The following is a 22,731-nucleotide window of genomic DNA, read 5'->3' as shown; positions in this document are numbered from 1 at the left end:
AGGACTTAGACAGGTTGGGAGAGTAGGCAAAGTAATGGTGGAATACAGTGTGGTAAAGTGTGCGGTCATGCACTTTGGTAGAGGAATAATAGCGAAGATTACTTTAAAAATGAAGAGAGGATTCAGAAATTAGATGCATAACAGGGCTTGGAAGTGCTGGTGCAGGATTCCCAAAAGGTTAATTTGCAGGTCGAATCGGAAGGAAAAGGCAATGTTCGAATTCATTTCAAGAGGGCAAGAATATAAAAGGGATGATGCAATGCTGACGATTTACAAGACGTGGTTTGGCCACATTTGGAATGCTGTAAACAGTTTTGGGCCCCAGATCCATGGAAGCACGTGATGGTTTTGGAGAGGCTCCAAAGGAGGTTTATGAGAATGATCTCGGGGATGCTTGGGTTATCGTATGATGGCTCTGGGTCTGTGCTCGCTGGAGTTTAGAAGGATAAACAGAAGGTCTCATTTAAACCTACCGAATAATGAAAGGCCGATAGATAGAGTGGATGTGGAGAGGATGTTTCCAGTAGTGGGAGAGTCTAGGACTAGAGGGCACAGGCTCGGAATAAAAGGCCGTACCTTTAGAATAGAGATGAGGAGAAATTCCTTTAACTATTGGGTGGTGAATCTGATGAATTGATTGTCACAGATGGTGGTGGAGGCCAAGTCAACGTTTATTTTTAAAGTGGAGATTGGTAAGTTCTTGATTAGAAAGGGTGTCAAAGGTTATGGCGCAAAGGCAGGAGAATGGGGTCGGGAGAGAAAAATTAATCCGCTATGATCGAATGGCAGAACAGACTCACCGGCCGAATGGCCTAATTCCCCTCCTTTGTCTTATGTCTTCTCAGGGAGTGGCAGCGCTACGCAGTAGCTGCGGCTCACCTGCAGTCCGTTTGTATTTTTGTGTGTGTTTTTTTTGTTGTCTTAATTGTAAGTGTTGGATGTGATGTAGTATTTTTTGTGGTTGTGTACCATGTGTGGTGGGGGGGGGGGGGGGGGGGGGAAACTATAAACGACCTTTTTTCTGGGTGGTGTCTCCGTTCACGCTGCGGCCTACCATCGGCCAAACACCTGGAGCTGGCGGCCCCCAGCTGGAACCACCTGGGGCTCTGGTTCGTAGAGCCCACGGACCAGACTGTACTCACCACCTGCGGAGCTGGCTGTCTTCGGAGGCTGTGGTGGCGCTGAGAGTGCGGCTGCGACTCACCTTCGGAGGCTGCAGCCGCGGGCCGCGCTGGCCCTATGGATGTCGGAAGCTCGCAGGTCCCTGGGTGGGGGCCGACTTCGGGAGCTCCGGCAGCGTCTTCGTCCGCCCCGAATCGAGGGGCTTGGGTCGGCCCGCTGCGGACCATTCACCATCCGGCGCGGCTTGGAATAGGCCGCGGGACTTTCCACCGCCCATTGAAGCGGGGGCTTCAATGTCAGAAGCCACGACCGCCCTGAAGTGGCAATTTCGACTGCTTGACCGCGGGAGAAAACGGCAGGGAAGAGAAAAACATTCTGGCCTTCCACCATAGTGAGGAGGTGACTGGAGGAGACTCACTGTGATGGATGTTTTTTGTTTTATGTTGGTTTTGTGATTGTGTGTTTTATTGCTTTCTTTTTATTGCTTCTCATTGTTTACTGTGGATAATGTAATTCCGTCCAAAAACATGTTTTTGGATGACAATAAAGGCTATTCTATTATATTCTATTCTATTCTATTCTATTCTATTCTATTCTATTCTATTCTATGGTAGTGCTAAAGAGTAATTACACACAGTGCAGAATCCAGTGTTACGGTCACAGAGAAAATGCAGAAAATATAAATCTGCCTTTGGAATTGCGATGATCAGTTTGGTCATCGTTGTTATTTCTCCATCTGATTCTGGCAATTGTGAAATGAAGCTATAAATTGAAGGCATCAAGACCTGAGAAATGTAGCAAAAATCCACTAGGAGGGGCAATTGCATTTTGTTTGTGGTTGCAGCAGCAGCACTGAGTTCAAGCCAAATCTTTTGTTGTTTCAGTGCTCATTGAAAATGAATACAAGGTCACTGTGACTGCACTTTCTCAGAAAGGCTTCCAAAAGGTTACATTAGATCTTTTTTGGTTCTTATTCATTCATCTGAGAGTTGATTACGTATATGTACCAGGCAAAGTTGCAACTGCATGCTGGGTTAAGCTAACAGTTATTGTACTAGGAGTCATTTTCCTGCCCTCGATGCAAGTACAATTCTAATCTGAAATTGTAGAAGATTTAGGATTTTGAGTTTTTATTTTTTGTTTCATGTTTTGGCTCTTGTATCAATAGCGAGCACAGCAGGGCAGCACATAGTTGGTGCCTTATAGCACCAGAGACCCGGGTTCTATCCTGACAACGGGTGCTGTCAGCACGAAGTGTGTCCGTTCTCCCTGTGACCTATGTGGGTTTTCTCCGGGAGCTCTGTCTTCCTCCCACACTCCAAAGCTTTGCAGGTTAATTGTACCAAGGATAGTGTTAGTATGCGGGGATCATTGGTCGGCGTGGACTCGGTGGGCTGAAGGGCCAGTTCCCGCGCTGTATATCTAAACTAAACTAAGCAGAATTTGGATGCTGTGATGGAGAAGCAAATATAAAGACACAGCAATACTCTCCAATCATTGAAACCTGCTGGATATGGCATTCATTTGAATGGCGACAATTAGGGTAAGGAAATAACTGCAGATGCTGGTACAAATCGAAGGTATTTATTTCACAAAATGCTGGAGTAACTCAGCAGGTCAGGCAGCTTCTCAGGAGAGAAGGAATGGGTGACATTTTGGGTCGAGACCCTTCTTCAGACTGAATTAGGGTGACAATTAGGGTGATCATATCATTGATATCTTGACAAGAGCAAATGGCTACTGGACTGTAATTTAAAATCTGTTTGTTATCTTGGTTAACTAAGTTGTTAAACAGTGAAGGCAACATCAACATTGCTGCAGGAAATTCAGCATTGAAAACCATAAAGACCTCACAAAGAAACTTTAATGTGGTGAAATAAACTGTAAGCTGTCCTTCAAAGAAGTTGTGTACCAAGTTTTTTGTTATTTCTGTGGTGTGTAATGTTTGACTTAGTTGGATGGTTCTCTTCTTGACTAACTGCTGTTATCCAGCAATTGACTAACAGCAGTATCTAACTGCTGTTACCCAGCTGTAATGAAATACAGGTTTCAAGGATTTGGATCAATGATGGAGGAAGAACATTCTGACAATATAAAATTGAAAGCATACACATTTATTAAAGCACCATTAAAGCTCCAATCAACCAAAGAAAATGTAGCACTAGAATAGCAGTATAACTTCAGTAAAAGCAGCAATAAACACACAAATAATCTATGATATAAATAGCAGCAGAAAATAGTAAGTACGCACTTAATCTCACACATCCTTCAGCCTCAAAGGCTGTCACTTCAAAAGCTTATTGGGATTTCTGTTTAAAAGCTTAGACTGGAGATCTTTTGAAGAACCTGTGTGCCCTGACGTCACTCCGGAAGCTCGGCATGAGGTGAAGTCCCCCTCTCTTTCCCCAAATATGAAATTCACCCAAAATAGTCTCATGAGTCTCATGGCTTTCTGCCAATGGGGGACTCCAGCTTGTGATGGAGAACTCGAATATCCTGGCACTATTCTGTTTCAGTCCCAGGTAAAGTCCTGTGAACTCATGTGTAACAATCATTTTTATACTCAAAAGCCCGAGCTTCCATCCTAATCTAAGAACAACAGTTGACTATGTTTTAAAACTAGCTAACCTCCTAAGTGTCAAAACAAGAATTATTTGTTGTATAAGTTCTGAGCTAGTCTCAGATCTCTCTGAGAAGGTAGAAGTTTATCTCGGTGACCTTGCAGATGGCCTTGTGATTTACTGGCTCTTCAAAGTTAGCCCAAGCATTTTCCCAAATATCTAATTGTTTTTCTAAGTGAACCTGCCTGCTTGACATGTGGTGCTGTTAATTTAGTTGAAAAGCGTGCATATGGCTGTTAGCTGACAATTCCATTTTAGTTCACACAATCTGTTTTAACCCTTACATTACACCAGCTAGATAATTGGAGCTGCAGCAGGGTATCCTTGGAACACTGTCTTCGATGTAATTTTCATTTGCTCATTCCTGTGGTGAAACATTTAGCCATCATTAAACACCTCTTGAATCCCAGGGACGAGTAGTTATGTATCAAGCCAGTCTGGTGTGCAGTTTTGTTTTATTTCCCTCAGATGTATTTTGTATGTTTTCCAACATTGCTTGTTACTACTAACTTGGCAGCTTTTGTATTGAGTGTCTTTCTTTTGTGAGTTCCCCTGTTTTCCCAAGGTGGGTACCTCCTTAGGGTGTTCTAAAATTTGAGGAGAATGTTTCTTTAAGTCTTGTAATTTAGGAGAAAAGTATAATTTGCAAATCATGATCTCCAAAACCAGCCATTTCTAATTTCTGCTCTTGCAGTCAATGATGCAGTTCTATACAATTTTGGAAGAGTTAACTGAAGAAAGCAATAGACAATAGACAATAGACAATAGACAATAGGTGCAGGAGTAGGCCATTCAGCCCTTCGAGCCAGCACCGCCATTCAATGCGATCATGGCTGATCACTATCAATCAGTACCCCGTTCCTGCTTTCTCCCCATACCCCCTCACTCCGCTATCCTTAAGAGCTCTATCCAGCTCTCTCTTGAAAGCATCCAACGAACTGGCCTCCACTGCCTTCTGAGGCAGAGAATTCCACACCTTCACCACCCTCTGACTGAAAAAGTTCTTCCTCATCTCCGTTCTAAATGGCCTACCCCTTATTCTCAAACTGTGGCCCCTTGTTCTGGACTCCCCCAACATTGGGAACATGTTATCTGCCTCTAATGTGTCCAATCCCCTAATTATCTTATATGTTTCAATAAGATCCCCCCTCATCCTTCTAAATTCCAGTGTATACAAGCCCAATCGCTCCAGCCTTTCAACATACGACAGTCCCGCCATTCCGGGAATTAATCTAGTGAACCTACGCTGCACGCCCTCCATAGCAAGAATATCCTTCCTCAAATTTGGAGACCAAAACTGCACACAGTACTCCAGGTGCGGTCTCACCAGGGCCCGGTACAACTGTAGAAGGACCTCTTTGCTCCTATACTCAACTCCTCTTGTTACGAAGGCCAACATTCCATTGGCTTTCTTCACTGCCTGCTGAACCTGCATGCTTCCTTTCATTGACTGATGCACTAGGACACCCAGATCTCGTTGAACTCCCCCTCCTCCTAACTTGACACCATTCAGATAATAATCTGCCTTTCTATTCTTACTTCCAAAGTGAATAACCTCACACTTATCTACATTAAACTGCATCTGCCATGTATCCGCCCACTCACACAACCTGTCCAGGTCACCCTGCAGCCTTATTGCATCTTCCTCACAATTCACACTACCCCCCAACTTAGTATCATCTGCAAATTTGCTAATGGTACTTTTAATCCCTTCGTCTAAGTCATTAATGTATATCGTAAATAGCTGGGGTCCCAGCACCGAACCTTGCGGTACCCCACTGGTCACTGCCTGCCATTCCGAAAGGGACCCATTTATCCCCACTCTTTGCTTTCTGTCTGTTAACCAATTTTCTATCCATGTCAGTACCCTACCCCCAATACCATGTGCCCTAATTTTGCCCACTAATCTCCTATGTGGGACCTTGTCGAAGGCTTTCTGAAAGTCGAGGTACACCACATCCACTGACTCTCCCTTGTCAATTTTCCTAGTTACATCCTCAAAAAATTCCAGTAGATTTGTCAAGCATGATTTCCCCTTCGTAAATCCATGCTGACTCGGAACGATCCCGTTACTGCTATCCAAATGCTCAGCAATTTCGTCTTTTATAATTGACTCCAGCATTTTCCCCACCACTGATGTCAGACTAACTGGTCTATAATTACCCGTTTTCTCTCTCCCTCCTTTCTTAAAAAGTGGGATAACATTTGCTATTCTCCAATCCACAGGAACTGATCCTGAATCTATAGAACATTGAAAAATGATCTCCAATGCTTCCACTATTTCTAGAGCCACCTCCTTAAGTACTCTGGGATGCAGACCATCAGGCCCTGGGGATTTATCAGCCTTCAGTCCCATCAGTCTACCCAAAACCATTTCCTGCCTAATGTGGATTTCCTTCAGTTCCTCCATCACCCTAGTGGAGTAAACATATTCATCTAGGTCTGTTGCTCAAATGATTTCTGTTTAGATTGAACGTATTGGTGAAGAAACAATCGAAAAGGGAAAATAATTTGTTTTGAATGGTGTTATAATGCTGTACATACGAAGTTGAAACAAGAGTCAGCCATTGGGCACTGCACATGCATTGTTAGTAAAATTGTGACTGATCAATCACCTTGTGGTCACTTTCCTGCATGATTCCCATACTGTGTAGGAAGGAACTGCAGATGCTGGTTCACACCGAGGATAGACACAAAATGCTGGAGTAACTCAGCGGGACAGGCAGCATTGCTGGAGAGAAGGAATGGGTGACGTTTCGGGTCGAGACCCTTCTTCAGACCATGATTCCTATACTCCTTGATTTCCCCTATATTCAAAAATCCATCCATTTATGGCTTGAATATACTCAGCCACGCAGTCTCCACAGCCTTCTTAGGTGGAGCATTTCAAAGCGTCACTACACTGCGGGGGAAGAATGTTTTTTTTTATGCCAGTCCTGAATGGCGGCACCCATATTTGGGACTGTGACGAGTCAGCCAATCTGCTTTTGTTTTTTCTGGAGGGGGGAAATCACATTGTGAACACCAAATGCACTACATCAGATCAGAAGTACAAATGAATCCTGGGCAGCCTCTCGGTGGTGGACAGGGAAGAGGCAAAAGCACAGGTGTGGCATCTCCTGCACATTCATGGGAAAGTGCGATAAGATGGGGAGTGGATGGTGGCGATTGATGAGCAGCCTAGTGAGTCGACATCAGAGCCCAAAGCCTCAAGCAACGAGGTGGGAAAGATGTATCTGGTGGTGGAATCGTGTTGAAGGTGGAATAAAATGTGAAAGATGATCTGTGGAATTTGAAACTTTTGGAGTGGGTGATGATGTCCAGGGCAATTTTATCTTTCCTTTGCCTAGGAGGAGATGGTCCTTCCATGTGAGGTAGTGATTCACTTCTACTTCTTCCATTGCTGTGTACTGCATTCAGTGTTCATAATGTGATCTCCCCTAGTTTGGAGAAACCAAATACAATTGGCGTGACCACTTTGCGGTACACCAATGCTCAATCCACAGTGGTGACCAGAGCTTCCTTTTGCATGCCACAATAATTGACCCCATTCTGTCCTATTTGCCTGTGGCTGTTTGTCCTGTTAATATGAGGCCCAATGTACGATTGAGAAACAGCACCTCATCATCTGTCAGGACACGATATTGAATCCTACAACTTCAGGTAAATCAATATGTCAGAATGGTCCAATAATATTGGGTCGTTTTTTTTCTCTGTCCAGTCGATTTGCCTGACATGTGGGGAATGTCCTGGACCCCATGCATTTCACAGCTCATACATTTCTTTGTTCCCATTCTACTCTATTTCTGCTTTTATGAACAAAAGACAATTTTCTCGCTCCCTGATTATCTCCTCCCCATCCTTAACGCATTGATTGGAAGATCTAATTTGCCACATCTCCAGAACAAGCCTGGCCTCGCCTTCCCAGAGGTATTCTTTTTGTTCAAGACTCCAGCATTTGTAGTCTCGTGTATGTCTGTATTTCCTTTGTCCGAGCCAACCCTCCTTCACTGTCACTGTAGTTTGATAGTAACTGTAGTTTTACCTCCTTCCAAGTTCTGATGAGTTCTGACTTCTGAGCATATCCAGCATTTCCTGTTTTAATTTCTGCATATATAACTATCCAGTTCATTTAGACTATGTGATTATACATCTTTGTAATTCCTCAGGCCATTCTATAAAGAAATTTTACAGCTCTTTTTTTGAGAAGTTAATTTACCGTAATTTCTTTTTCAATCGAGAACCCAATTTCACTTGCGTTTCTGAGAGGTTAGGGAAGTTTACTTCAGGCTTGCTTATATAATTTCCTTTCATTCTTGATTCAACGTTTAATTTAACCACTTGCTTTGATTTGAACGTTTCGTGCGTATGTGTTGAAATGTGGAAGTTGGCTAAGATGAAGGTCTCATGTTGATACATCTGATCTCCTCTAGGGCCTGTCTTGCCATTGAATTCAATGGTGAAGTGCTTGGGATATCAAACTTAATACTACTATCTGCAGCTATAATGTTGATTGAAAAGTTAAATTAAATATTTTACTTTATATAATCAGTTTTTGTTGGCAGCCTTTCATAATGTACTTTTCCACATCACAGGCTGACATGTATTTACTCTGCACGGAATCATTTGAGTGGTCCAATTCCCCAACATTGACAAAAACCTGTTGTGACATTACTTTCTTGTACCATAAATGCATAGCTCTTGACATGTGCCTGATGTTCCTTAGATAAAATGACATGTTTTGTGAAATCATAACTGATTTATGCATGGGATATATATACATGCCTGCCAGCAGTTTGAGCGAGTAGGCTCCAGTCCCTCATTAATAATTAACAATGTAATTGTAAATCATCTTATTTCATATTACTGCATTCATATTAAAACAATTCAGGCAATATATCATGGCAGCACAACAGTCAGAGAGCTTGGGCTATTTCTTGGCATCATTTAATCTTTGCTTGCTGGGCCAAAGTTCTGATGTGATAGTATTGTGAATATGTTGTGGTGGTGATATGTACTTTTTGTACTGTGTGAATAGAAAATGTTCTTTTTCTGTCCTATCACTGGACAACATAAGAAACTAAAGGTAGACACAAAAATCTGGAGTAACTCACCGGGTCAGCCAGCAACTCTGGGGAAAAGTAATAGGTGATGTTTCTGGTCGAGACCCTTCTTCAGACCCGAAACGTCACCCATTTAATTTCTCTAGAGATGCTGTCTGACCCGCTGAGTTGCTCCAGCTTTTTGTGTCTATCTTCGGTTTAAACCAGCATCTGCAGTTCCTTCCCAGACATAAGATACTAGATGTCACAGCAATAACTTGTAATTCAGCTTGATTTTAAATTGGAACATTCAATCCACAGTGGTAAGATGTAAGAGTTTGATTTACATTTCATCCAAGCAAGCATAACAGGGTATCCCAGCAGTGCGTGAGTAGACTCTGTCTGGTTTGAATCTTTTTCACATTATTGAGCATTCAAAATGAGATTTTTCAGTCTGGGCATAAGTCTATTGCATTCATACAGTCCCAATGTCCTCAGGATTCCATCTGTGCAGAATGGTCAGATGTAGTAAGTACAGGTTGAACGTAATTGTTTAATTAAAACCTAAAATGGTTATTCAACAACAATAAAACCAACATTTACTTCCAAAGTGCCTTAACGTAACATCATATGGGGCTTTACAGGAAGGTTTTCAAATAATATTTGAACTACAAGAGGTGTAAAATTGGACTGTGCTTATAATTGGCATGTGGTTCTGCAGAGAATTAATGTCAATATCCTGAAAGCTGATCAATTTGTCTGAAGAAGGGTCTCGACCCGAAAAGTCACCTATTCCTTCTCTCCAGAGATGCTGCCTGTCCGGCTGTTTCTCCAGCTTTTTGTACCTATCTGGTTTAAACCAGCATCTGCAGTTCCTTCCGACATAGTTTGTCTCCAATGTGTTTTGTCAGTCAGAGAGGGGTTGGACATCGGATACCAACACATCCTACCTCCCGCTTTGTCGTTAGATTCCCCACTAAGTTCAGTGTCAAAAAACTTCTGCGCTGAAATGAGGGGCCCGAGGCACTTTGCATCTCAGCTCTCATCTTCACGTCGGGGATGGCTGGCATTCCAACTGGGACTTGATTCAGTTGAATCTGCTCATTAACTCTGTGAAAAACGATAAATAAGAGCAAGTGGTTTACTTATTTTACCTCATTCTTTTGAAATATTTGCTATAACTTTTATGGTGCTTCCAATGAACTTTTGTTTAAAATCTCAATAGCTCAATAAAATTAAGCTATAAAACTCTCGATCAGAGACATTTGAAAACAATTCCAAGGGACTCTGATGGCAAATCCAAGGCCTGGTTGTGGTATAATGAGATTACTTATGGTTAAGAGGTTAACTTGACATCGTGTAGCTGGACAGGTATTGCTGACTGAATTTGGGCAACAGCTCAGATCTTGTAGTTTCTGGCCCTTTCGGCAAGACAACCAAAAGCTTGGTGGAAAAGTAGATTTTAAATGTAGTCTTAAGGATAGATTGAAGAACAGTAGATACTGATAAAATAAACTTGGCATCTTGACTCCCACAAGTGGAAAAGTTTGAATTTGGAATCAATTAAGAGATTACAATTGGTGGACACAGATATAGTAGAGGATTTTTAGGTTAGTGCAAATAGTAAAGATAAGGCAAGAAGGCTTTGAAAACAAGGGTGAGAATTTTAAAACAAGATATTGTTTCAACAAGAACTAGTGTAGCACAGGAAAGTCAGGCATTATACGAATGTGAAATGCGATTTAAAAGAAGGGCAGAATTTTTAAATTGACCATACATTTATCCAGGGCACTGCAGAAAGCAATTTGGTGTTTATGTTCTACTCAAGCCCCTTGTTCTCTCTCCACATCTAACTCTTTCAGTATAACCTTTCTTTCCTTTCTCTCCCCTGGTAGTGATTCAATGGATCTGTGCTATTCAACTCAACTGCATCTTGTGCTAGAAAGTTCCAAATTCTAACTAAACTTTAACAAATGTCTTCGTCACCTCCTGGTTTCCCCACAAATAGAGAGTTCTCCCTCCACCGTATCATTTCATCATCTAAAGACTGCTATCAGGCATTTCTACACAATGCAGCCTCAGGCTTTTCATTCTGCCCTGTTGGGCATAACTGCTCTGATGAGAACTCCTGTAGCAATGCTCTTGTGTGAATGGTTATTGGAAATAAAGTGTGATTTTTGTATTCACTTGTCAGTAAATACTGAAAAACATGGTGGTGAAGCCCTTTGAGATATCCCGTGAAGATACCATTGAAAAGATAACTTCATGTCAAATGCCTGCAGTATTTTTTCTAAGCTCCCTGATCCCAATTTCAGTTTAGTTTAGAGACACAGCGCAGAAACAGGCCCTTTGGCCCACTGGGTCTGCGCCGACCAGCGATCCCTGCACATTAACACCATCCTACACACACAACACACTAAGGACAATTTATACATTTACCAAGCCAATTAACCTGCAAACCTGTACGTCTTTGGAGTGTGGGAGGAAACCGACGATCTCGGAGAAAACCCGCACAGGTCAGGCAGCATCTCGACCCGAAAAGTCACCTATTCTTTCTCTCCAGAGATGCTGCCTGACCTGTTGAGTTACTCCAGCATTTTTTGTCTACCTTCAGGTTCCGTTTGGTTGTTCAGAGAGGCTTAACTTTCTGCAGGGTTTTTCACCACCGCAACGACATGGATTGGAAACTGATTAACTGGTAATTAAACTAGTGGAGTACCTTTGGGATTATGTCTGGGCCCTTAGTCATTTACGGTTTATATTAATGAGATATATTAAGATCATAAAGTATCCACGCTTGCTTTTGAAATGAAAAAAAATGAAGGGTGTGTTCTGATGGGGATATTTTGACTCTGCACCAGGATGCAGGTGAGTGAGTGAGTGGGAAAACTTGGCAACTGGATTTTAATGTGAGAAAATATGTCATGAACGTTGTTTTAAGGATAGAGACTGCTGATGAGTGAAGTAGAGAGGGACCTAGGTGTTTTCGTACATGAATTATTAAAAGTTGGCAGGCACAGCAAATAATTGAGAATGGCATTTTGGTCTTGCGAAATAAGTTACGTTTAAAAATACGAATATTATGTACACAGCTATATCGGGTTTTGATCAGGCCCTAATAATGTGCACAGTTTTGATTTCCTTACCTGAGAGTGGGTACAGTAACAATAGAAGCAGCCAAAAGGTGATTCACCAGGCTAATTCCTTAGGACAAGGCTAAACGGTTGGCCCTGCATTCTTTGCATTTTAGAATAAGAGGTGACCTTATTGAAATTTGAATGAAGAGATTTTTTTTCTACCTTCAAAACGTGAAGACAGTGGAGAGCAGCCATCTTGGTGAAAACAGAAATCAACTTAAAAAACCGGCGGGAAGAAGTAGTTTTGCTAGTTCAGTGTTGCTGAGGAGGCAGGACATTAGATTGAAACCAGCATCCAACTGGCTCCGCAAGAGGCAGAGTAGCAAATACAAGGCAAGGTACAACGGAGCGGTCTGTTGGGAGCGGCAGTGTTGAGTGGAAGTGCTGTGTTGAGGAAAAGTGCAGCTTGAGGCTTTGGCTCAAGAGGCTTCGGTGTGAATGGCAGAGAAAGGAGTGCTGACCTGTCAATCCCAGAGCACAGTAGCAGCTAGCGGGAAGTGTAAATAGGAGTTGTTGGATACACATAAACATAGAAACATCGAAAAATAGGTGCCGGAGTAGGACCTTCGAGCCAGCATTGCCATTCAATATGATCATGGCTGATCATCTAAAATCAGTACCCCGTTCCTGCTTTTACCCCAAATCCTTTGATTCCTTTAGCCCAAGAACTAAATCTAACTAAAGGAGGCATGCAGGATCATGCGATGTGCAGCAGTTGCATGATGTGGGAACTGGTGGACCCCTTGATAGATCCTGGTGACCATATCTGCAGCAAGACTGTGGCACACCAGGGATGGCGAGAATGACTTGGATGCTGTGTATCTGGAGGTAGTCACATCTTTTAGAGTAACTATTTCCAACTTGGTCTGTGTTCAGAAGGAGGGTGTGACCGCAAGTGAGGCAGGCAGGGGGGATCGAGGTAAAGTATGGGAAGGAACTGCTGATGCTGGTTTAAACCAAAGATAGACACAAAATGCAGGAGTAACTCAGCGGGACAGGCAGCATCTCTGGAGAGAAGGAATGGGTGACGTTTTGGGTCTGAAGGAAGGAGAGTGCAGAAGCGGCTACTGAAATCTCCAAAAGGAATAGGACAGAAAGTTGAAACATAGAAAATATGTGCATTAGTCGGGCATTCGGCCCTTCGAGCCAACACCGCCATTCAATATGATCATGGCTGATCATCCTAAATCAGTACCCCGGTCCTGCTTTCTCCCCATAAACCTTGATTCCGTTAGCCCTAAGAGCTATATCTAACTCTCTCCAGAAAACATCCAGTGAATTGGCTTCCACTGCCTTCTGTGGCAGAGAATTCCACAGATTCACAACCCGCTGGGTGAAAGATGTTTAATGTATATTAGGAAGGGATAAGAATTGTAAATTAAGAAGGGATAAGAATCTAAGGTCAGGTAAAATTGGGACCTATGTGAGAAGAAGGGTTGTGAATTCCGAACTAAAGGTGTTATATATTTGAATGCATGCAGTATACGGAACCAAATGGGGCAGTTAGAAATTGATAGGTACAACGTCGTGAGCATTACGCAGACGTGGGTGAAAGAGGATCGGAGCAGGGAGCTGAATGTCCAAGGTTACACATCCTATAAAAAGACAGACAGGTAGGTGGAGGGGTGGGTTAGCCCTGCTGGAAAGGAATGAAATTCATTCCAAAGGAAGGAGTGACATAGGATCAGAGGATGTTGAATCCATGTGGGTAGAGCTAAGAAACTGCAAGGGTAGAAAGTCCCTGATGGGAGTTATTTACAGGCCTCTGAATAGTAACCAGGATGTAGGGTACAAATTACATCAGGAGATACAATGGGCATGTGAGAAAGGCAATGTTACAGTGGTCAATGTTACAGTGGACTCTAGAAGGATGAGGAAGGACCTCATTGAAACTTACTGAACAGTGAAAGGCCTGGATAGAGTGGATGCGAAGAGGATGTTTCCACTAATGGTAGAGCTTAGGACCAGAGGGCATAGCCTCTGACTAAAAGGGCGTACCTTTAGAAAGGAGATGAGGAATTTCGTTAGTCAGAGGGTGTGGAAGTACGTGCCTGTCTTGACATTAGTCTTTGTGCTGAAAATCCAAGTGTTGTGTAACGTGGCACGTTTTGAGATTGAGGAGGTTTAGAGAAACATCAGCCCTCTCTCTGTAAGACTTCTCCATGAATTGTTTAGCGTTGCGGACAGCTCTTTCAGCTAACCCATTAGATTGGGGATACTCTGGGCTGCTGGTAACATGAGTAAAGTCCCACTGTGTAGCAAAGAGCTGGCTTGTGAACTGTCTGCCATTGTCTGATATAAGGGTGTGTGGTACTCCAAGAACCGAGAAGTGTCTCTTAAGTTTTAAAATGACGGCTGCTGAAGTAGTGTCTCGAAGCAGGTCGATGTTGAACCAGCCGGAATATGAGTCCACTAGCACCAAATGTCGCTGGCTGTGCCATTTTAAAATGTCTATTGCCACCGTCGACCACGGCATGTCTGGAACTGGATGCAGCGGGAGTGGTTCTTTCTGCTGGGTGACTTTGTGCTGTTACACACAGAGCATGACTGTACCTCGTTGTTGATGTCATCTGCCATTGTAGGCCAGAAAACTATGGTTCTTGCTCTCCTTAAGTTAGCTTCTGCACCAGGATGCCGTCTGTGCATAATGCTGATATACTCTGTGCGCAGCGAGGAAAGAATGACAGCTTTGTGACCCTTCATGATGACCCCGTCGTCAATAGTGAGCTCATCTCGGAAAGGAAAATTGTACAGGAGGAATCGCAGACATATTTTGACTGTAAGTGAGCCTGCCCCAGCACAGCCAGATCAACCAGCACTGCTAGATCCCACTTCTGACACCATGTATGAAGTTGCACGAATAACACCAAGTTATAACTTCAAGCTAAGTTTATTAAGCACGAGGATGCAAAGTTACAGTCCAAGCTGAAGCTCGCGAACAAGATGACTCCCCTGGATACCGCGCATGTGCAAGATGACTTCTTGCAGAAACTGCATTTACTAAAACTCGACATGGACGGACTGTGGATACAGTGACTGATCTACAGTCCTAGCCTGTCATCTCCTACAGCTCAGGTCTCTGCACTCTTTCCAGCTTAACAGCATCCTTCCTGGGGGACCAAAACTGAGCACAATCCTCCTAATGTGGCCTCACCAACATCTGTAACTGTAACATAACATTCCAACTTTTATACTCAATTCCCTGACTGATAAAGGCCAATGTACCAAAAACTTTCTATCTACCTGTGACGCCACTTTCAGGGAACTATGTATCTGCACTCCTGGATCGCTCTGCTTTGACACACTCCACAGGGCACTGCCATTCACTGTGAAGGTCTGTCACTGGTTTGACTTCCCAAAATGCGCCACATCCTACTTATCTGCATTAAACTCCATTCACCATTCTTTAGTCCACTTGTCCAGCTGAACAACATCCTGCTATATAATTTTTGATAACCATCTTCACTATCTATGATACCACCCACTTTAGTGTCAGCTGCAAACATACTCATCATGCCTTGTACATTCTCATCCAGATCTTTGACATAAACCACAAACAGCAATGGGCCCAGCACCGATCCCTAATGCACGCCACTAGTCACAGGTTTCCAGTGTGAAAAACAACCTTCCACCATCACCTTCTGCTTCCTTCTATGAAGGCAGTTCTCTATCCAGTCGGCTAGCTTTCCCTGGATCCCATGTGATCTCACCTTCCATAAGCTCATAAGTCATAGGTTGAATAGCCTAATTCTGCTCCTATCAAGTCTACTCTGCCATTCAATCATGGCTGATCTATCGTTCCGTTTCAACCTCATTCTCATACCTTCTCCCCGTAGTCTTTGACACCCTTACTAATCAAGAACCTGTCATTCTCCGCTTTAAAAATACCCAATGACTTGGCCTCCACTGCCATCTGTTGCAGTGAATTCTACAGATTCACCAACCTCTGACTAAAGAAACTCCTCCTCATCTCCTTTCTAAAGGAATGTCCTATTATTCTGGTCCTAGACTCTCCCAATAGCAGAAACATCCACTCCACATCCACTCTATCCAGGTGTTGCACTGTTTGGTAAGTTTCAATGAGGTCCCCCCTCATCCTTCTAAACTCCTGTGAGTACAGGCCCAGAGCCGTCAAATGCTCCTCCTAAATTAACCCAATCATTCCTGGGATCCTTCTCGTAAACCTCCTCTGGATCCTCTCCAAGGTCCGCACATCCCTCTTCAGATATCCCCTATGTACAAAATCATCTAATTAGGGGTGCCAACTGTCTCACTACCAAATACGGGCAAGGTGACGTCACTGCCCCACGCCCCACGTGACCTCACCCAGCCAGCGGCCACGTGCTCCCGCTTTACCAATGGTGGCCGCCCGGGCCGGGAGGCGGGTTGCAACGCAACCTCTGTTAGGTGGCGCCCGGGCCTCCACTGTCCGGAGCTAAAATGTCGGAAACCTAGAGTGACGGGACCTAAACTATCGGGACCAACAGCGTATGGGCCTACAACGTCGAGGCCTACAGCTTCGGGGACTACAGTGTCGGGGCCTACAGCGCCCCCCGGGCCTAATACGGGAAAAGGGCGGTCACGTACGGGACACACCAATTTAGCACAAAATACGCGATGTCCCGGCTAATACGGGACAGTTGACAACCCTAACTATCCCTGATCAGTCCCTGTGAATCGAATGGGAGAGGTTAGAATGAATAGACTTTAAGGGGCCAGCTTTTAAACTCTAGTGTCATTGAACCTTTTTCTTACAAAGGGTAGTGAGTCTCAGGAAATCTCTGCCCCAATAAGCTTATGAAGGTTAGATCATTAGAAATATTTGAAATGAAGTCAGATACATTCTTGAAAGATCAAGGAATTGAGAGTTTGGAGATCAGGCAAGGAGGAGGAATTAAGACGTGTGGTAGTAACAATGAACTGCAGATGCTGGTTTATACCAAAGATAGGTATTCCCTCACACAATTAAAGCATGGAATAGTCTTCACCTTACTATAGTTATTCAACCAGACGCAACTAAATTTAAGGCAGCTCTTCTCCAAGAAGCCCTCCTTGCTTAAGTCCATACTCCGCCACCTCCAGTTTAAATTCCATTTGGAATATTTTGGAGGACCAAGAACCAAGAACATGGGGTAAAAAAGGGCCTGGGGTAGATCAGCCGTGATCATATTAACTGGCAGTGCAGGATTGAGGGTTCAGAAGGCCTGCTCCTATTTCCATGTTCTTGTGTAAGTTAGTAATTAAATCCATCTACTAGGAGTTATTTTGCTGCATAATTTATCCTCTGCATTATCACAATCAAAAGCTTGTGATTGTGGGTTATGGTTTGGGTTATAATTAGATTGAGATATTTTGTTTATTCGTGTTCAGAAATATTGCTATTTGTACTCTAGATCTTCCCCTGGTAAAGTAAACACAGCCCAGGAGCTGCCTGTCTTCTGTCCAATCCGTAGTTTGTTACGCAATATGGTCAAAACTAGTCTGTCCACAGTATGTTTGCCAAGTATGGCTGTCATTTTGTGTAATTTTGTGAAATGTTGATTATATTGCCCATTTCAAGAGCACCAAGCACTTCCAACTGTCTTGTGCAACGGGAATAACGTGTTAAAATAGACATAAGGATTGAAATTGCATGTAGACTGACAGGTGAAATTTAGAAAAAGTGACTGGGTAAAAGATAATATGGCCTGAAAGGAATTGCTTTGCAAAAATAGTGTCAGGTATCTTGAAAACCTGCAAGTAAAATTTAGAGGGCATGTTCACTTGTATGCATTCATTTGTCATCATCACAAACATGAGATTTTGTTTCTAACAGCTTAACATATTGTTCAAATTTAAATTGCCAATGATTGCAGAAGTAGGAGCAGATAATCCTTCTTAAATATTGAAACAAATATAATGTTTGATTTGTAATCCGAAAATAGGTTAGTAGCCTCTCAGTAGTATTTCTGTATTTTAAATGGGTTATTTCAGAATTTTGTGTTCAGGCTATATTTTGGAACTGAATTATGACCTGTTTTATCCTGCAAACTGATGTGTAAGTATATGAAAGCAATTTTGTCAATTTAAGACTGCAATAAATGGCACATATATTTACATTTCCCATGTTGGCATTAATGCCCCATGTAAGCCTTTTCTGTTCAGTACTCGTTATTAACCAGCGACTTACTTTCTGATGCTTGTGTTATCTGCATTATAATTTAGTTACCATTCTATGAATAAAGTAGAGCAATCAATCAGGAAAAATTGTTAGGAAGAGGGTGTTATTGAATGAAGAAAATTAAAGTAAATGATTTTGATTTGCTTTATGCTTGATGGTTTCCATCAAGCAGTTAATGAATATTTTAGATTTTTCAGTCTGTTTAATATTCCTCTTTTCTGAAAAAAGATGTACAAGATCCAGTAATTAAAAAAATGCAAATAATTTAGCCATTAACAATGAAGAGACTTACTTTATTTCAAGCTGCCTTGAATAATTTTACTAAAAAGTATTCTGGCAAAAAATTGTGTGGGGGGGGCGGGTGTCAATGTTGTCGTTCAAACACCCTTCATCAGAGTTGGACAAGTGAAAGAACAGCATGTTTTAAGTTACAACGTGTGTATATACAACGTCTGTGTATATGCAACGGGAAGCATGGCAGGATATGTAAAGAGAAATCAGACAGAATGTCTCTTACAGTACAGTAGAGGTAACAATTATTTTAAAAATCTGGCAGCGAGAGACTAAAGAGACAGGAAAACACAAAACAAAGGTACAGCCGTATCTCTGGAAAAGAAATAAAGAGAAAGGGTGCAATTATTAAATCCAATGTAGTACTGAGAACTACAACGTGCTCAATTAGAAGGTGAGGTACTGTACCTTGAGCTGATTGTGGCATTATTGAGCAAATACAGGGAAGGTGGAGGACAGATTACAATTGACAAGATGTGTAGGAAATGCTAAACTCTCGTCAAAGGGATCTTCAGACTTGAAACATCACTCATTCCTTCTCTCTTGAGATGCTGCCTGACCCGCTGAGTTACTCCAGCATTTTGTGTCTACCTTTGATTAAAATTGACAAGTAACTAGGAGCTCATGGTCACGCTATGGGCTGATGGAGGTATTCTACCAAGTGGACACCCAATTTGTGATTGGTTTCTGGAATTTGGAGGAGATCATATTGTGAGCACTGAATAAAGTACACTAAATTGGAAGACCTGCCAGTGAATTGCAACTTCAACTGGAAGAAATGTTTGGGTAACTGCTTAGTGGTATGACATGTAAGGACTGCAGTAGAAAGGTAAAGTGTTATGTGAACTGGAGTGAGAAGAATGGTCCAGAGAGTTGCAACAACTGGTCCATTTGAAATTGTAAATCAAAAAAGAACAGGGAAAGATGTGGGCTGATGGTGGAATGTTTTTGAATATGACTGAAATTATGGAGGAGAATACATTGAATGTGGAGACTGGTGGGATGGCTGGTGAGGTCAAGAGGAATCCCATCACTGACCTGACTGGAAGGCGAGGCTGTAGGAACAGACATGCAGGCAATAGTGGCGACATGAATGAGAGCCCTGTCAGCCGTGGGAGGTGGAAAACCGTAGTTAAATAAAAAAGCAAGACCCTCTGAAAGTAGTGATATGGAAAAAAGTCATTATCAATGCAATTATGACAGACATGGAGAGCTTGGGGGAATGAAATGGAATCCCCATAGCAAGCAACATAAGAGGTACTGCAGTTGATGTAGCTCTGGGAGTTGATGGGCTAATAATGAACATTAACCTTTTGTTTGGAATGGATTAAAACTGTCAAGGAAGGAAAGAGTACGGGTGGATCATGTCAAGGTGAGTGCAGAGTGCAAATTGGCAATGAAGGTAATGAAATTGAAGATAGACACATAAAGCTGGAGTAACTCAGCGGGACAGGCAGCATCTCTGGAGAGAAGGAATGGGTGACGTTTTGGGTCGAGACCGTTCTTCAGACATGGTAATGAAACTGTTATGTTCTGAATAATTGCAGGAAGAAGCACCAATTCAGTCACCATTGCAATGGATAAAATAGTTTGGGGGAGTGGGGGGGTGGTGTTGTCCTGAATTGGACTGAAACCAGGCCTGTTTTGCATTTTTTATAAAAGGACACATTTCCAGCATTGCACTTTTTTTTTTTGCATTTTGAGCCCCTGCAATTTTTACCTCAAAATTAAACTGTTTGGAAGGGTCAACATCATTCCAAGGCGATTTGGCGGTGCCATCCCTTGAAAAAACAGAGTTCAAGTTCACAGTGACATCTGTATCCTGGAATGCCTCCGAGAGTCCTCTCGGACTAAAGGTTAATGCTCTACATAACCAAAAGGCCTTGTTCCAATTTGGCGATTTTTTAGGCGACTGCAGGTGACTATGCTGTCGCCACACGGTCGCCAGGGTGTCGTGTGCATGGTCGTGAGTAGTCTCTAGAGTCGTAGCATTTATCTGGTCATCGCTGGATTTCGTGGAGGCTTGAAATTTATCGGCGACTGTTGGTTTTGACGCCAATGAGCGTAGCTTGACGTCTCCTGACGTGGGCGCTGTCGTAGGTTGTCGCCAGGTTGTCGCCAGGTTGTCGCCAGGTTGTCGCCTGGTGAAGTAGGTTGTCACTAGGTTGTCGCCAGGTGTCGTAGGTTGTCGCCGGTACTGACTTCGGCGAATTCCAAGTGTGGACTTGATCTGATCATCCATCAGTGTAATGTGTCCATAAATGATGTTAGGTTTTGTATGTTTTTGCACTTGTATCCTGTTTAAAGTTTGAATTTTAAAGTTTGAAGTTTGAAGTTTATTGAAATTTATTGAAGTTTCTTACAATATTTTTGTATGCACTGTTGTATGTTCTTATCAACCTTTAAAAAAAAATTGTTTGTATATCAATAAAGGAAATTCTTGACATTTTGACGGAAAATTCATGTATGAAGTTATTGTATTTCAGAGTAGTTTCTCATGGCATCACTTTCAAATAGACATGATGCAGAATGATTGGAAACCCTACCATACACCCCCTTTTATAGGGAAAGTGGGTGAAACGTGAATTGTCTTCAGTTATCTTCAATCTTCAGGGTCTTAGCTTGTCGTAGCTTGTCGCGGGTGAACGTAGGTTGACTTCAGTTGTCGTAGGTTGTTGCCTCTGTGGTGGTAGGTCGTCGTAGGTGCGGTCGTAGGTGGACGTTCCACTTGCGACGATTGGGTCGCCGCTTATCGTTTGCTTGCCGTAGCTTGACGTCGATTAGGTGGTAGGTTGTTGTAGCTTGTCGTAGACATTGTCATAGGAGGGGTCCAGTCACCGTTTTTTCGGCGACCTGCTACGACTATGACAGTCGCCAGCAGTCGCCTTAAAATACGCCTAACTGGGTCAGGGCCTTAAATCTACTGCAGCTAAATGACAGGAAAATGATCAGGAAAACAGCTGTCTTTGTTTTTCTAAACTTTAGCAAGCAAAGTTGTACATTGTGCATGGTTACAATTGATAATATATTTTTGTTTTCTAGTCTGTTTGACTTCAATAAATATACTTACAAGCATAAGGTTTTTTTTACTTCTGGTATTAATGATTCTCAAAAGCAATAATTCCAGTTTTATGAGATAATTTACCATCTCTGCTGAGCTTCTGAGCCACTTCACACTTTGCAGAATCAAAGAGGCTTTTGTTGAAAAAGCATAATTTGAAACTGAGATGAAGACATTTAAGTCGAGTTTCATTGTTAATGCGTAGCTGTTGTACTCCTTTGTTTCATTATCATCATAAGTGTTGCCTTTTTTTTTTGTAAGCTCCTTTATTACACAGCCCTATGAGACAGGAGATTATTTTCTGATATTATACAACACTGAGAGTTTGGAGAAAGTACACATGAAAACAAAGTCCCAAGTGTGGTCCTCAATTTGCATTTAGATGTGGCAATAATTAAAGTATGTTCCGTGCAAATGCTTAGATTTTATTCCGAATGTAAATTAAAATATTTATTTTACAATATCTTACAGTAAATTATGGATATAGATATTTGGTATAGTCTGTTCATAAATGTTAATATAGTAAATTCTTGTTTTTGACGGATGTTGGTTATAGTGGACTGACCTGCAGACTCACCCCCGCCTCGTACCGCCAACCCATCCCCGGCTTCCAAGCCAGTCCTGGCTCGTAAAGTGCACCAGCACGCCCTTCTTCACCAACCGCACGGTCCAGTTGATGCGACTGTTGTAGCGGCTCACATTGTAGCCCCTGGGGACAACACTTTCTTCAGGCCGCTGCCACCAACAGGACGCGCACAGTCACCATGGGGCTCCCTCCCCTCTCACCGACTGCCACCTCTTTCAATTGGCCATCGTTTTGTCTGCTCGAATTCTCCTCCCCTCCACCCCCGCCGCCTCCTCCTTCTCCCATCATTCTTATCCACTCAGCCTCTTTCCGCCATCCCCCTCCACCGCTGCCTTCTCCGCTCCTCTTGTTTCTCTGTCTAGTCGGTCTCTTACTGCCCCCCCTCCCTCCTCCACTGCCACCTTATCCATCTCTCCCGGAGTTGCCGACATACTCCACCTTGGTAGTGGGGAGCGGAGAAAGCAACGGTGGATAGGAAGAAGGGGTAGCTGGTGGGGAGCAAAGTCCAGTGGCTGAAGCAAAGAAAAAGGACAGATCTCCACAAGAGGGGAGGGAGCCCCTCGGTGACCGAGCGCATCCTGTCAGTGGCAGCGGCCTGAAGAAAGCCCTGTCTCCAGGGGCTACAACGTGGAATGGATCCTCGATGTCCTCCCCTTATTGTATCCAGAACTCCACACATGATCAAAGAGTCAAAAATCTTTCATTGTCATA

The 22,731-nt window shown here is 42.9% G+C and overlaps 1 protein-coding gene across 4 annotated transcripts in view; it reads left to right on the top strand.

Annotated features, from left to right (window-relative positions):
* snx29 (sorting nexin 29) overlaps positions 1–22,731 on the top strand; it is a 556,462-nt gene that overhangs the window by 84,179 nt on the left and 449,552 nt on the right. The gene's annotated exons all lie outside the window — the stretch shown is intronic.

This window comes from Rhinoraja longicauda, chromosome 21 (assembly GCF_053455715.1).
Source record: "Rhinoraja longicauda isolate Sanriku21f chromosome 21, sRhiLon1.1, whole genome shotgun sequence".
Lineage (NCBI taxonomy): Eukaryota > Metazoa > Chordata > Chondrichthyes > Rajiformes > Arhynchobatidae > Rhinoraja > Rhinoraja longicauda.
This window is presented reverse-complemented; position numbering and strand designations above follow the sequence as displayed.